General features: G+C 43.1%; 1 long non-coding RNA gene across 1 annotated transcript in view; it reads left to right on the forward strand.

The window, feature by feature from the left end:
• Positions 1-2,982: 2,982 nt before the first annotated feature.
• The window catches only part of LOC128076866 (uncharacterized), a 55,169-nt gene continuing 43,319 nt past the window's right edge, over positions 2,983-14,832 (forward strand). The window contains exons 1-2 of the long non-coding RNA XR_008204705.1: positions 2,983-3,083; positions 4,387-4,555. This is a non-coding gene — a long non-coding RNA (uncharacterized LOC128076866). The remainder of the gene's footprint in view (positions 3,084-4,386; positions 4,556-14,832) is intronic.

Consider the following 14,832-nt stretch of genomic DNA (forward strand, 5'->3'; position numbering starts at 1 on the left):
GAGCTGATAGCAAGCTGGGAAATCTCTCTTAAAAAAAGAAACAAAACCAACCCCTCACCATTTTGTATGAAAGGCAGTGACACAGTGGCACTGTGCAGCTTTGTGATTCTCCTTCTGTATAATGGCTGTAGGCGGTATTCGATGAAGCCTTCTCCAGAAGATTTTCCAGATTGATTTTTTTTCTGTTCCCACAGAAAAACAAGTGAAGTGAAGTGAAAAACAAACAAACAGAAATCATTAAACAGTTACATTTGACAAGAGGGAAAAAAAATAAAATAGAAGGTGTTTTGGGGAGCTTTTCATTCCTGGGTTACCTTGGCTATGGTCTGAAAGCAGGTAGCTATTCAAACTCAGGGCAAGAGGCACTCAAAAACCAGGAAGGAAGCTCTTGTATTGCTCTTTTTAGGAAAAGAGAGGAAAAGATGCAAGAAAGGCTGAGAGTGTGTATGATCCCTGCAGGACAAAGATCTTGTCTCAGTCAACATTTACTCTCTGAATGAAGGAGATGAAATCATCCCAGTTGTACACAGTGCCCTGTCTCTTCTTTATACCCTTTTCTAGAGGTGCAGTGCGAGGTGTTTCAACCTGCAATGGTGGTATTAAATTACAGAGTACAAGGATTTTCCTATGCTTCCTTCTCTGATAGAGAACAGTAGGCCTCCAAGTAGATTACAGCAGCATGTATGCGCTCTTCACTATCCTCACCTAACATTTCTAGCATGGAAGAGCGGGAATCATTTTGACTGTGTTCCTTTTCCCATGTGGTCAATGCAGAATTTCTGCCAATGCAGAAATGCCAGCCCAACAAGCATTTGGTTTGGTTGAATGTAGAAGGGGCTCAAAATTACCAATCCTCATGTTTACAGTGATGGGCTTTGTTAAATATTTATATCCAAGATGCTGACCTCCTCCAGGAAAAAAAAAAATAATCAGCTGTCACTGTGATTATTGGGGGATTATGGCCTTTAACTGACAATTTGTCTAAGCAAATTTAGCAGTAAAGTTTTTTATGCTTTTCATTAAAAAGTGGCAAGTGAAGGATGATAAAGTCCTGCAGAAGTTCTCCTTAGCTTTGTTCTCTCATTGCACAGTTCTGCAAATTGCAGCAAACCACTCGCATGGAGCCCTCAAACCACAGGGCTCACGTAGGTCATGTTCTCTTCTTGCCTTGTCTAGGATAGCTGCTGGATTCAAAGTCACAGGAGCATGGTTAGAAGAAAACAGCCTTATGTTTACCATAAATCTGTGAACCAAATATCCTGTCAACTATGTATTATGCAGGTCTTGTATCACTTTTTAATTATGTTTGAACATGCAGTGCGGTGCCTTGCTACTTCTCTGTTGCTGCAGCTGTCTTGAAGGCAGAATTCAGTCCAGCGTGATTTCTTTATAGGTGCATTGCTCATTTCGAAGAGGAGAGAGCAAAGGTAGTTTTCAGACAAGTTTCTCAAGTACGTGTTGACTACAAATATTCTAAGCAAGTTTGTGCAGCTAGTAATCCATTTCTCACAAACGCCATTTCCATAAATACCAAAGTATGATGTCCTTGAAAAGATGTCCGTAAGGCAGCATGATCTATATTTCAGTGGATGCAAGAATCATGGAATGGTTTGGTTTGCAGGCAACATTAAAGTTCTTCTACTTCCACCTCTTCTGCCATCAGCAGGGACACCTTTCACTAAGTGATGTTGCTTGAATCCTCTTCCAACCTGGTCTTGTGCACTTCCAGGAATGGAAGCGTTCACCTTCTAGACTATGATTGTAACTGTACAACACTGGCAGCCTTGGAGTTTAGATAAAAAGAATATGTCAGAAGATGACTTTCTCAGAAGCCCAAGGATTATGTATTTAGTCCCTGCCAAATGTCTGTGAGATTTTGTGTATGCTCAGGTGCCCTTCAAAAAAACCCCACATCTCTGTTTAAGTATTTCCCATAATTGCTGCTGCCCACATCCAGCCAGCCACTGATGCACTCTCTTGCACATTGCCATGTCTATTGCAGCTGATCTCCAGACTTCATATGGAAGGAACATGCTGAGAACGGGTTGAAATAGTTTGGAATATACACTGAGACATGTAATTAGATTGAACCAGACTAGGCAATAGGAACAGCTTCTAAATGAAGACTGACTGCTGTCTGCAATGAGTGCAAACTGCAAGAGGAAGGGTTAAGAAAATTGAATTTGGAAGTAATGGGGTAATAGGCAAATATATTCAGAATTAATGTATTCATATAAATATTGTACAGTAATTTATTTGCCAAATAGCAGTCATTTACTCTGTGGCAGAGGTCAAATAACGGAGAAAATTTATTTGTGAATAAATTATTCAACAATTAACACAAAATGTAGCTGCTAAATTATTCATGGACACAAATTCAACCAGTTCTAATTCATTTCCACTTTGAAAGTGTTTTTAGATACATCCATATGAGGATTTCAGCGGGGATCACGAGTGCACTTCTGAATGTCTTCCAGTTGCCCTATTCTTGCAGCTCTAGCTTGTGTCATTGTATGGCGGGATCTGGGGGTTAGGAGGTGCCCTGTCTCACCCACTCCAGTGTGCTGAGCTCAGGTGGTGGGAAGAGGATTTAATCTGAGCAGCAGCCACTGCGTGGAGCAGTGCTGTGATAGCAGTCCGTGGCTCCTGAAGCAGGCAGAGGACATTACTCCTATGCCTGCACACTGCAGATTGCTGAATGTCTTCCACCGAGGCCTTTGTGGAGCCTGATGACCTCTCTTACATGAATCCGTAAGGTGCTTGTTCTTGCCTAGAAGATACAAATAACCTAATGCATTTCTGAGTCGTTTCCCCCAGCATTGACTAACTTGGCATTGAAAAAGAAATCTGCACGTTATTCTTAAGTTGCATTTCCTTTCAGGAGCAGCTTCAGTGGAAGTCGCTGTACCACTTCCCACCAACCAAAGGCTTTCCCAGTGAACCAAATCCCCACTTCTCACAGATCTTAATATTCTTTTGCAGTTCAACAGGTGGTTCAACCTCTTGTCAGCTTCAGCCTGCCAGATTGCTTCTCAGTTCCTGAAGTCCATGGTCCTCCTTCATTGGATGCGTTAGAAGAAAAGGTAAGCAGTCCTTCATGTGGTGTTAAGTGACTGGTTGACTTACAGCATAAACCTGGAGCAGGGGCACTCTGTCTACTCATAAGTCTCTTCTTTTTGTCTAAGGGAGGGAATCCCTCATAGCCAGTCCCTCATACAGGGCCCCTCAGCGTTGGGGTGATTCTGAGGGGACTGGTGGAGAAATGCATGTCTGCAGGGCTGAGGGGAAGGTGGGGATGCCAGTCACGTTAATGGGAGTAGGTGAAGGAGGTAAGAATTACACTTGTATTAGGGAGATTAAGACATGTCAGCAAAGACAACTTAAAAAATATAATTTTCCAGTTAATTACAGTTTAAAGTAACAAGAAGCAATGCGTGCTTCCAGAGGTAGAATCTGAAGGCAGGGAAACACAAAAGACCAAAGTCATGTATTTATTATGTACTTCAAGGCCTCGTACACTTCAGCAGCCTGTATTGCATTGCTGCCAACTTTCCTTCCTTCAGAATCTCCTTCCTAATAAGTACCCAGGCCTTCTGAATCTGAATCTGTGGTTATTGTCCAGATTTTCTTTTGGGAGATGCTATACCACTTTGTGTGGTATAGTGGGAGACTTGCCTGAAGTGCATGAACATTTTTCTTCTTGTCTCTATTTCAAGGCCATGCTCTTTTAAAATAGCTGCTATCTTTCAATATTCCTTAATACATATTTTAAAAATTTCTACCATATATCATAACTGAAATTTGGAACAGGTCACTTGTTCCATTGGCACAGTTTCATGTTCCCTCTAAACTAGAATCTCCAAATTTTGCAGTATTCACTTATGCCTTCATTATGTGTCACTGAAGGATAGTGAACACGCAGATGCCTCAGTGGTTGACCCAGAAGCCTTGCAAAATAATCGTGAAAATTAACCAGTCCAAGCAGAAAATCTATTCTTGCCCTTACCACGGTTGTATTGGTATTAATCAGGGGAAAAAAGAAGCTATTAACTGTCTCACAAAGGGTATGAAATAAATGATTCATTTCCAGTGAGAGAGATGCTGGTGTTTTTGCTAGAAATGTGTGTGTTTTTCCTCTGAAGAACCACAGTATATGCTGCTGCACAGACCCTGTTCCCTGCCCACAGGGCTGAGGTGAAGCTTTTCAGCAGGAGAGCCTCAGGACAGGGTCTCATTGATCAATAGCACAGCAGCAGCAACACTGGCTCACAATGTGCTGCTTCATTTGATGCAACTTTTGTGTGAAAAAGCTGTGTTTGGCTTTGTAGTATTTCATGCTGCATCTTTCAGTGATTTTCCAGCACTAAATCTGCTTTTGTGTTGCAGGTACCAAGAGTAACTGCTGAAGTCTCCAGTGCTACAGCAACGAAAGAACAAAATTGGGTGCCTGGAGGAAAAATAATTTGGTTCAACTGAGCTCTGTCTGAAAAGCAGGTTACCGTGGCTTAATGAATTATCCTGAGTTTGCAGAACAACGCGTTCTCTTACCAGAAAGGTAAGATAAAGCTACGTTAAAACAAAACAACAACAACAACAAAATATTCCATTAATGTTTAAAACAGCTAACCTGGTGTTTGCAACATCTTGAGTGCATGCCTGGCTGCAGTCAGTGGCTGCCTGCCTGGTGCTGTCGAGAGATGGCAGTGTTTCTGTGCAGAGGCAGTGTTTCTATTGCTGGCTCTTCATTTACCACAGCGTCTGACAGAAGGGCGTTCTGACTACACAGAAATATACTTTTTATAATCACCTCTAAGAATATTATGACAGACGATTAATAATCTGACAGCAAAGTAACTATTTTTAATGGCTTTAACTGAACACTTTATTTCATCTTTGAACCGATTCTCACTGTAATCCCATTACTGCAATAGAAGTTTGGGTAGCAAGATCATACTGGCCTTACTATGCCTGAGGTGCCTTGATGAGACCTGTACTGGCAGGAGCAATATGTTCAGCACTGACACAAAAGCCTCAGGGTAGAAGTGACTTGCTAGAAGTCTTTGGAATGTATTTCAGGTGGTTCAAAATGTACTTTTACCTTTGCTGCTGAAATTTGATAAATGCAGCAGCAATTAAGTTACGAGACTTAATTAGCCTTGGAGCAATATCTGTTTGGTTTTGGGTGGTAGCTTTTGTCATAGGTGTGAGGTTATGCACCTGGTTTCTCCTATGAGGACAGGCTGAGGGAGTTGGGCTTGTTCAGCCTGGAGAAGAGAAGGCTGCGGGGTGACCTCATTGCAGCCTATCAATACCTGAAGGGAACCTACACCCAGGAGGGGAGTAAACTCTTCAGAAGGGCTGACAACAGCAGGACTAGGGGAAATGGATCCAAGTTGAAGGAGGAAAGATTTAGGTTGGATGTTAGGGGGAAGTTCTTCACAAGGAGAGTGGTTAGGCCCTGGAACGGGCTGCCCAGGGAGGTTGTGGATGCCCCGTCCTTGGCCGTGTTCAAGGCCAGGTTGGACGGGGTCCTGGGCAACCTGATCTGAATGTGTGTGTTTGGTGGCCCTGCTAGGCAGGGGGGGTTGGAACTACATGAGCCTTGAGGTCCCTTCCAACCCTGGTGATTCTGTGATTCTGTGGTTTTTAAATGGGGACACAGGAGCACGTGGTTTACTCCAGTTCTGGTTTTCCTGCATAAAATTTGACGTAGGTTCTGCTGAACTGAGTTTAAATAGTTTGCATGGTGAACTTAGAGCATTTCCAAACAACTTTTGTGAGCCTTGTACATGATTTTGCATAGACAGAAACAGATGATTGGTACATGAGCATCTTTGGTGAGGCGTATTCTACTTGTCTGATTCATTGGTATAGGCTTTCTTACTTTTGGCTTCCACCTATTGCAGTTCTCATTTGGGAATCTAAAACCTGCTGTTAGAAAAGTCCAGGGGAAGCTGGTATTCTCATCTTTAGGTACAGCTTCTGAAATATCATAAACAAAATCACTCCTTGGCTGTATAAACCTGTGTACCTTCCAGCTAAAACTGTAGCACTTCAGCAAGATGCCCAACTGTACAATAAGTTGTTCCTTCCTGTAGTATGTCAGCATAGAACGTGTGTATTTGAAGGGAGGGTTAATGGAATATTTGAAATGATCATTGGTAAATGTTACATTGTACGTATCTTAAATCCAGAGTGTGACAGGTAACTGCAGCTGGCTGTGATTCAGGTAAGGAACATGAATGATTCACGAGGTTGGTGGAAGTGGAGTAGGTAATTCTTTCATCTTGATCATTTTCTCCCTGAAGCCAAATATCTCGCATATGGTGACAGCTTTGTAAAATATCATGATGGCCAGTAAGAACAGGGGAGCGTAGAAAGACAACTGCTAAAACAGGTTTGATTTGGATATAAGAGGAGCCCGTCTCTCTTTGTCTCACTTTTTTTTTTTTCCTTCTATTCTTTTGCTGGCTTTCTTACCAGGCATGCAGGGAATTGTTCGGAAGGAAAAGTGCCTGGCCTGGAATGCTAATACCTCTGCTTTGATAAGTGTGAGAGATGTTTTAATTAGGAAGAGGATGCAAAGACTTAGAAGAATGTAGTTACTCATGTAATTTGAAAGCCCTGGAAACAGTCCTGAGGGGCAATAGCCTGAGGAACAATTACAGTTTATTTCAGTTTATTATGTAGCCAGCTGTAGCTTGTATGTGCATTTCTGAGGTGGCTTGATAGGAAAATACCTGTGTGATTCTGTTTCAGTTGGCTTTTTTCCAGACAGAAGAGCCCTAAATTGCACTTAGCATGTTGTTAACTGCTTCCACTCTGAACCTTCTCAATTGCTTTAACAAGGTAGATAAAGAACATGTTTTCAACCTGAGCCAAACCCATAATCTAGCAGCCGTGAGCTGCAGTCCATGCAGGAATCCCAGTGGTTAGCTGGAGGAGAAGGGATGGCTTGTCATGGCGCTGGACATCAGTACAATCTGTGGCTGGAAGCTGAACCTTGCTTTAAAAACTTCTCAATTCCAAACCTGGCCATACCTGCCCACCAGGGGCTTGCCGTCATGTCAAGAGCGAAGGACAGTTTCTGTGCCTGCCCTAGCATAAATGGTGTCATTGGTTAAAGGTCTTGAGATCAGAAACGTCTTGTGATCTACCCAAAATTGTTTGATAGGGTCCTGTAACTTAGAATTGACCTCCGTACCTGTCTCTCCTTTCTTTTTTTTCCTCTCTTCCTAAGTTACCCCTACTTTGTTTTCTTCCTTTTCCTTTCTTGTCCCCTATTTTCTTTAGATCTAATTGCAGGTCATCTGCACAGTGCTTTCCCCAGCTCATCTCTGCATCAGAAAGAGGAGTTTCATGAGCCAGCACAAGGAATGCATTGTTGCCTTCCTTCTTGCCTGCAGTGAGCTCCTCAATACCATGATGAACTACTTGTATTAAACAAGAGAAGGAGAATTTTGAGACAATAAATAAATCATCTCCCTGCAGAGCAAGCTGGTAAATGAGAACAGGGTAAGCTTGAAGCACTTCCAACCTCAGGAGCCACCGCGTGCATAAGGATTTGATCCAACCCCGCTGAAGTCAGTGAAAAGAATCCTGCAGGCTTCTGGGGGCTTTGGAGGGGGATTTGTGATTTCTGGGGAAATGCGAGCTGTCTGTATCCATCTTCCCCCAGCTGCCTCTGTGCAAGAGCTGAGCAAATCTCCCATGGTCTGGTTTCACTCCGATCCCCAAACGGAATTGTGATCCTGTGATGCTAGGGCAAGTGGCAAGCTGGGTGGATGTTTGCAAATACCACTAACAGCACATGTCTCTCTTTCAAAATGTTTAGTGGCAATATTTCTTTTTCTTTTCCTTTTTTTTCTTTAGAAAAGTAGATATAAAATTGGAGATCTGAAATATTTGCTTTTTGCTGCTTCTTAAACTTCACTTTTTGGCAATTTACATTTGAGAATTACTCTCAGTGACAACGCTTCAATCATTTATTACATTTACTGTAATTATCAGCTTTGTGAGCATGCAATCCACAGTTCTGCACCTATCCTGCAAGATGATGGTCGTGTGATCTATAGAGATGATCAGAAACTTGGGTTTTGCTTCCCACAGGAAAAAAAGTAGCAGAGACATTTTGAGAGCTTGGGCCTTTACAGTTGCTTTATCTTCTTTATTGTCTCTGGTCCCAGAACCTTGCATACTGGGAAGAAAGCAGACCTTACTGGAGACAAAGCAGTGTTTCTCAGCAAACCCATTTGCAAGAAAGCTCAAAAGCAATTACACAAAGTAAACAAGAAAGGATGTTGTAGATCTTGTCCCTTTTTCTAGCTGGGTACTAAATGCAGAGCTGATGGGATTATTTGATTTCACCCTTCCAAATCCTACTGTGTGCTATCTTTTCAGAATGACTTTTATGTAATCTTTAGTGTGCATAAATACATGTTAACAAAAGTGATGCAATGAAAGCAAAATGGTGAGCATCAAAAGCAAAACATTATCATGCAAACATCACTATTTCTTTTCTCCTGCAAAGGCTAAGCTCATTGGTTTGCATACTGCAGGAATTTATTGCGATCTTTCTCCAGAGTGCAGATCCACACAAAAATCTAATGTGGTATAAAAGCTGAACACATATTATTGGTTCAAAGGAATGACAAAAGCTTTGTGTGGTTCTGATCGTAATTTTCACCTGATCTACTTGCGTTTGTTCTCTTGATTTCTATGAGGTTTTAACAGAGCAAACTGAAGAGGTTCCTTTCTTTCAGAGCTCCACCTCTGTTTTCTTCTATGTGTTTGTCCTTGGGAGTCTTGCAGTTAACATATACCATAAATTTCCCCACCCTGTAATAAAATGCATGCCCTGTATTAGTGGCCAGGATGAGAACTTCCATCAAAGCTTCCTAGGGAACAAGACATCAGTCTTTCTGCTTCCTTCAGAGGTGTTCCTAGCAATCACCAGCTGGAGGAGGAAATGCAAAGAACTGTGCAGCAACCATAACGCCTCTTCCTTTCACTACAGCTGCTATGCAGAGGGGCTGCAGTCTTGCATTTACATACCAGATGGTGCCATGGCTTCTGTCCTCTTTAACACTCTGGAGTAACTCCTCGTTACCACTTGGGAAGGAAGTACACAGCATCCTTTAGAATCAAATATACAAGAAGAAATCAAGTAGGAGCCTCTCAATTCTGTGTGCAAAGGAAAGAAGAAGTACTCCAGGAATTTAAAAAAGGGGTTAGAAATGCTGTTTCAGTCAGTCAAGTGCTCTGCGGGTGGAATCAGCACACCACTTGTTACTGTGTGCAGCTTCTGTCTGTCACTGGCACTGTGACAGTAGGCATGCAAGTGTTTCTTCCTACCTAGTGTTAGGAGACCAGCCCTGGCCCCACCTTCCTTATCCGACTGAGACGAGGCCAAAACATTCACTTAGGGAGTGAGAACATCAACTTTCATGTAAAAGTGGAGGTAACGGTGCCTCAGATGGATTAGGTTCTTGCATTCCTGATTGTGAATTTGCTTTTATGTTTGCGGAATGTTATTGAGGTTTAAAGGCTTGAAAAACGCCCTCTCCTCCAGATTTGATTGCGCATTCATTACTCATTACCTAGCAGTATGCAGTTTGCTGTATGGAGTAGCAGCAGAGCTATCAGTAATATCTGCTGCAATTAGCATTTGAAGCTAGGAATGCTGGAATCAGGCCAGCCCACTCCAATTTTGCATCTTAGAAATGATAAACAGGAAAATAGCATGTGCACAGCGTCCGTTCACCTCAGATTTGGTCAACCTTCTGCTGTAGGAATGGATGTGGGGTGCAGGTCCCCCTTCTCAGGGTCAGGAAAAGACATTGGGAGTACTTTGCTGTAGGAATGGCATCTCAGCCATCTCATAACTGTGCTGTCCAATTGCATTTCATTCCAGCCCCACTTGACATTTAGCTGTCTTGCAATAGCGAATTCTATAAGGTGCCCACGTGCTGCGTAAAGTGGCATCTTTCATTTGTTTGACACTGGCATGCTGGTAATTTTATTGCCTGAACTCCCACTCTCATATTATGAATCAGTAGAAAAAGGAGAGATGGATCATTTTCATATTATGCCCTTCATAATCGTAAATACTTTAATAAAATTGCTTCTAACTGTACTATAAAGTGCGAATGCAGATTTAATAGCGATTTACAAAAGAACTGAACAAAAAAGGGCCATGTCTTTTTTAGAAATTCTTTGTGATGGCTAAAGAACGGGAGGAAAGATTGGAGATGTGATGTTTCTTAACTTCTTTGTAGTTGGAACAGGGTTAGTGAGAACACTGTGGGTAAAATAACAATTCAGTCAAAATGTTATTTTATCAAAGCTAGAGGGTTTGGCAGAGGCATGTTTATTTCTAGGATCTTCTTGCTGGGGACTCCTGGGTCTGCGGCAGAAAGCAGTGCTTTACACGTTGACCTCAGATGCAGAGAACTTGTGCTGAAATTCTTTGAAGGATGAAGGAAAAATAAGAAAAGCAAAAAGTGGCTTTTAATTTGCAGTCCTGGGACTTTGGACCTGGGGTTTTTGCACGGCAGATCTTCATATATGTTCTTTTAGAAAAACATGCAAATGCAAAACCAAGCACACTGTGTGATCCTAACTCTTTGAAACAACAATTCCTGCCTTCTGCTCTGAGCGCTGCATCTTCTCTGGAATTGCTGGAGCTTTGGGGAGCTCCGAGGGACAGCCGCAGTGCACTGCCCAACCTGGGGGCTCGCTCAGTTGTTCGGGAAAGATTTCTGTTGTAACATGTGGCACAGGGAGCTGGTCACAGTTTGGTTCTGTGGTGGAGAGAGAGGGACCTTCCCCTGACCTTTTCCTGGGGAATCCAAGTCATAAAGTAGGGGAGGATGTCCTGCGGGGAAGTGCTCTGATGGTTTTATAGGAGCAACATGGAGATGCAGAGATATCCAATGATTACCTGCAGCTTGGTGGCAGCCTGCAGCTGAGTCAGAACTTGGAGCCCTTCAGCTCCTCCTGAAGCACAGGGAGCTGCCCTGCCTGCCCTTTCCCAGCCAGCCAACTTGGAGGTGCCTCACAAGCAGATGGGGCAGGTGCTGGGGCAGGAGATGTTCCTGTCATGTTTGTTTCCTTATCCAAATGGAGGTGAGCAATGCTGACTCTCCTAAGCCCCTGATGGAGTATACCTTCTGGATAGCAATTGTGGCACTTGGTGCTCCACCAGCCGTCCCAGGCAGCAGGTCCTTGTTTTGTTGGGTGCTGTGCAGATGAAAAGCTGGGAGTCTTCTGGCTGCACTGGCTAGGGATGGAGTTTTGGAGAAGTGGAGTACACTGTGGACTTCTCCACTCTTCCTGCTTGAGAGAAGCCAAGGCAATGTAATACAGTGAGCCAGAACTGAGAAACACAATGTAGTGAGCCAGAACTGAGAAACACAAAGCATTAGCTGATCATGTCTCAAAATGATTCCTGGGAGTCCTTTGTAGGCAACTGCCAGATAGTGATGCTGAATATAATAGGATAATATTAGTATGATAGTAAGATATGAATACAATGCAAATAATATTTAATACAATAAAATGACTGAATAATGCAATAGAGGAGAAAGAGTCAATCACAAATCCCCACTTGCAGCACCCCTAAGTACTGATATCCTTAGGTTCTTTGCCTATACCTGCAGTTCACCAAGGCATACATCTGTGTTGCAGAGCATATCTCAGAAATCCGAGCAGGAAGGCAGGCCTGCAACCCGCTTCTGCCTTCTGTGGGACTGAATAGAAGCAGCTCTGTCTCAAAATACCAGCTCTTCAGATTCTTTGGCTCTTGCTTAGTGTGAAATAGTCTTGATTTAAGGGATATTGAAGCAGCTGGAGTCAGGTTGATTTTAGACCTTTCTGAATTGTTTCCTAAATGTAATGTAAGTTGCAGGGAGAAATTTACGGCTGTATGAGAACAGACATCTCAAAATGTCAGATTGTGTCTGTAAATTGCCTTCCCTGGTAATAAACCCACCTGTCATGTAACTGGCAGTCGTAGCCTACTGGTGAATCTGATTTTGCTGTACTCCATTCCTTGAATGAATCACAGAGCAAAACCCGTGATTCTTTCTCAGACTCTCAGCTCTCCGTTTTCTGGAAATTCTGTGGAGAGCAAACCTGGAGCTATTAAGTTAAATTCCCCAACCACAACACTAAGGAAACGAAGTTACAAAGCTATGCAGTTCAGTGCTTAAATCAGAAATTCTTTAAACTAAGGTTTATTCTTCCAGCCAGCTTCTTAGCCTGCTTGTATGCATGAGCAACAGTAGCCTACAAAATCTTCCTTATAATACTTGGCTTGCCATATATCGAGTATTATCCTTGCTGATGCCTGATAGGCTTTAATCCTTCCAGCACAGCCACCTGATCTGAAGAGGGAAGCAAAACGATAGCCATAATGCTGTATCCTCTGATTCACCTTCCTGTTCTATTTATGATTTTTGCAACTGGGATGAATAAACTCAGTAGTCAGCTTTCAGATGGGCGGGTGCATGGTTAGCTCATTTCTCTGCACGTGTCCTCTGAACAGAAGAGTAAAGCTGGCTATTTTGGAAAGCACTTCAGTGCAACATTGTAATTATAATTCTTTTGGCATGTTTGTGTTTAAATGGGGTACAGTGGAGGTGAATGGGACTGAAGGGCGCTGTTGGAGTGGTACCCACGAAGGTCACATGTAAGTTAATTAGAAGTCAATTGCATTAAAGCACTGAAATGATACAGGGGTGTGAGCCCTCTGCATTGGTAGTTATCCAAATCTGTGACTGTCTTTTCTTCCTCTCATCAGCACACCCAAAAAAGGTAACCAGGAGAGTTTTCGATGCAGCGTGTTACTGTGAAATGAGAGTATCCTCTTTCAGAAAGAGCATGGCTGTCTCTCTGCTTTTACACCTGCAAGGAAAACCCAGGATGTGGGTGCTAATGGCTGTATGTCAGGAAAGGACAGCCAGCAGGTCCAGCCTTTGCCCTCTTTGAGGCTTTATCTGAGTGGTCCACCTTACAGCGTGCATCAGGAAATGGGGGAGAATGACATGCAAGGATTTATATTCTCCCTAGTAACTTGTTTCAGCACATCTCAATCGTGGAGATTTTTTTGTGAAATGAAATTTGGTGAGAAAACTGGATGTACAACTGTACTTGGCTGGCTTTCCCTCCAGAGTTCAGGGGGAGCCTGTGGCCCTGTTACTCCTCAGGAGGAGATTGAGCTGGGGCAGTGTGAGCACAGCAGGAAGTCAGGAAGGAGCAGGCCCTGCTCCCACATCTCTGAGCTGCAAGCCACTTTTCAGCTCCCCAGTGCCTCCCAAAAGGATGTTCACCTGGGCAAGGAGCATCAAGATAGAGCAAATAACACACAAAACAGGGGCTGAGGGATTTAACCACATAGCATCTTGTATAATCGCTAATTACAATATATCCACGGCCTAATAAAGAACCAGATTGGAACAGAATTGGGACGTGTGCCAGCTCAGTGCTGTGCCAAAAATCAGCCTGGCATCTGAAACCCCATTTCGGTCATTCTTTTCCAGTCATCAAAGCAATTCTACACGTGTTTATGAAATGCTTTGTTGTTGTGGGATGTTAAATACCCCTGCCTGTTGTACACTGCTGTCTGCTCTCCGGTGCACGCAACGCTGTGATGTGGTGCAGGATTGGCTTAGCACAGTTGTATTGCTGCAAAAAATGATAAATCTGGTCTCTTTAGGAGCATTATAAAAGTACTTACACAGATGACGTTCCCAAAGCTCAGTAATAGCATGAAAGTGTTTGGGATGTTTCTCAAGTGTTTAATGCTCTCATAAACCCCCCCTCCTCCATCTCCTCTCTCACACTCTACTTATAACTTCTAGCAATGGGGATGGATGTGACAAAAGAAAATAGATTTTTCCCTGTTCATGATAAAGCATGAAAATCCAACTCACCCAAGGGAGCCTATGAAATCACTTAAGCTTCAGACATCTAAAGACGCTACAGGTTTTACTGAGAATGCAAATACTCTGGTGAAGCTGCTCTGAATGTTTGTAACAACAGCTTAATTCAATTAGCAGAGCTGGGAAATGCTACTGCAGCTGAAGAATGCTCATAGAAGGCATGCTGCCATTCCTGACGGGGAACCAACTAGGCTGGGGATAAAGGAGAGCCATTCTCTTAGGGAGTCCCACTGGGAAAGCAGCCCATCTTTCACCTGTGACCTGTGTTTATCAAAGCGACGTGACAGAAAATAGTGAGTGTCCATGGCAGACTGACAGCTAGCATTGTGGGAAAATAAAGGGTAGGAATGGCAGTTGTACCAGCAGTGATCATAGAGGGTGTCCTAATTCCAGCTTGGTGTGCTTGCTGGTGCCTCCCTTCAGAGCCTTGAAGGTGTGCCCGGTAGACACAGAATTAATGGGGATTGAGCACACGTGGGCAGGTTTGTTTGCTAGGTATTCAGCTGGGTTGTGTGCACAACAAAACAGGTAATCTCCTGAAGTTGGTTTTAAGTGAGGTCGTAAAGAATGAAATAGCTTCTCAACTTGTAAGTGACTCTGATCCAGTTGAGAAACAATAGGAGGCATTATTGGTGCAAAGGGACTTTCCTTGCTCCTTGCCTCTGCTGTTGTACAAATCAATAAGAGACAGCAATATTTATGTGACATCTTGAAGTCCTCTATACAAAAGCTCACTCCAGCAACAAACATATGAAAATTCCCTCCACTTTATGGCCATTAGAGCCTTCAGCTGGGAAATGTCAGCGAAGGATGGCTCAGCTGAAACGTGACCTGCAGTTTTTCCTGAGTGAAAGAGACACTGATGTTGCAAAGTATTGATGCCTTCAGA

This window comes from Tympanuchus pallidicinctus, unplaced genomic scaffold (assembly GCF_026119805.1).
Source record: "Tympanuchus pallidicinctus isolate F22 unplaced genomic scaffold, pur_lepc_1.0 scaffold15, whole genome shotgun sequence".
Lineage (NCBI taxonomy): Eukaryota > Metazoa > Chordata > Aves > Galliformes > Phasianidae > Tympanuchus > Tympanuchus pallidicinctus.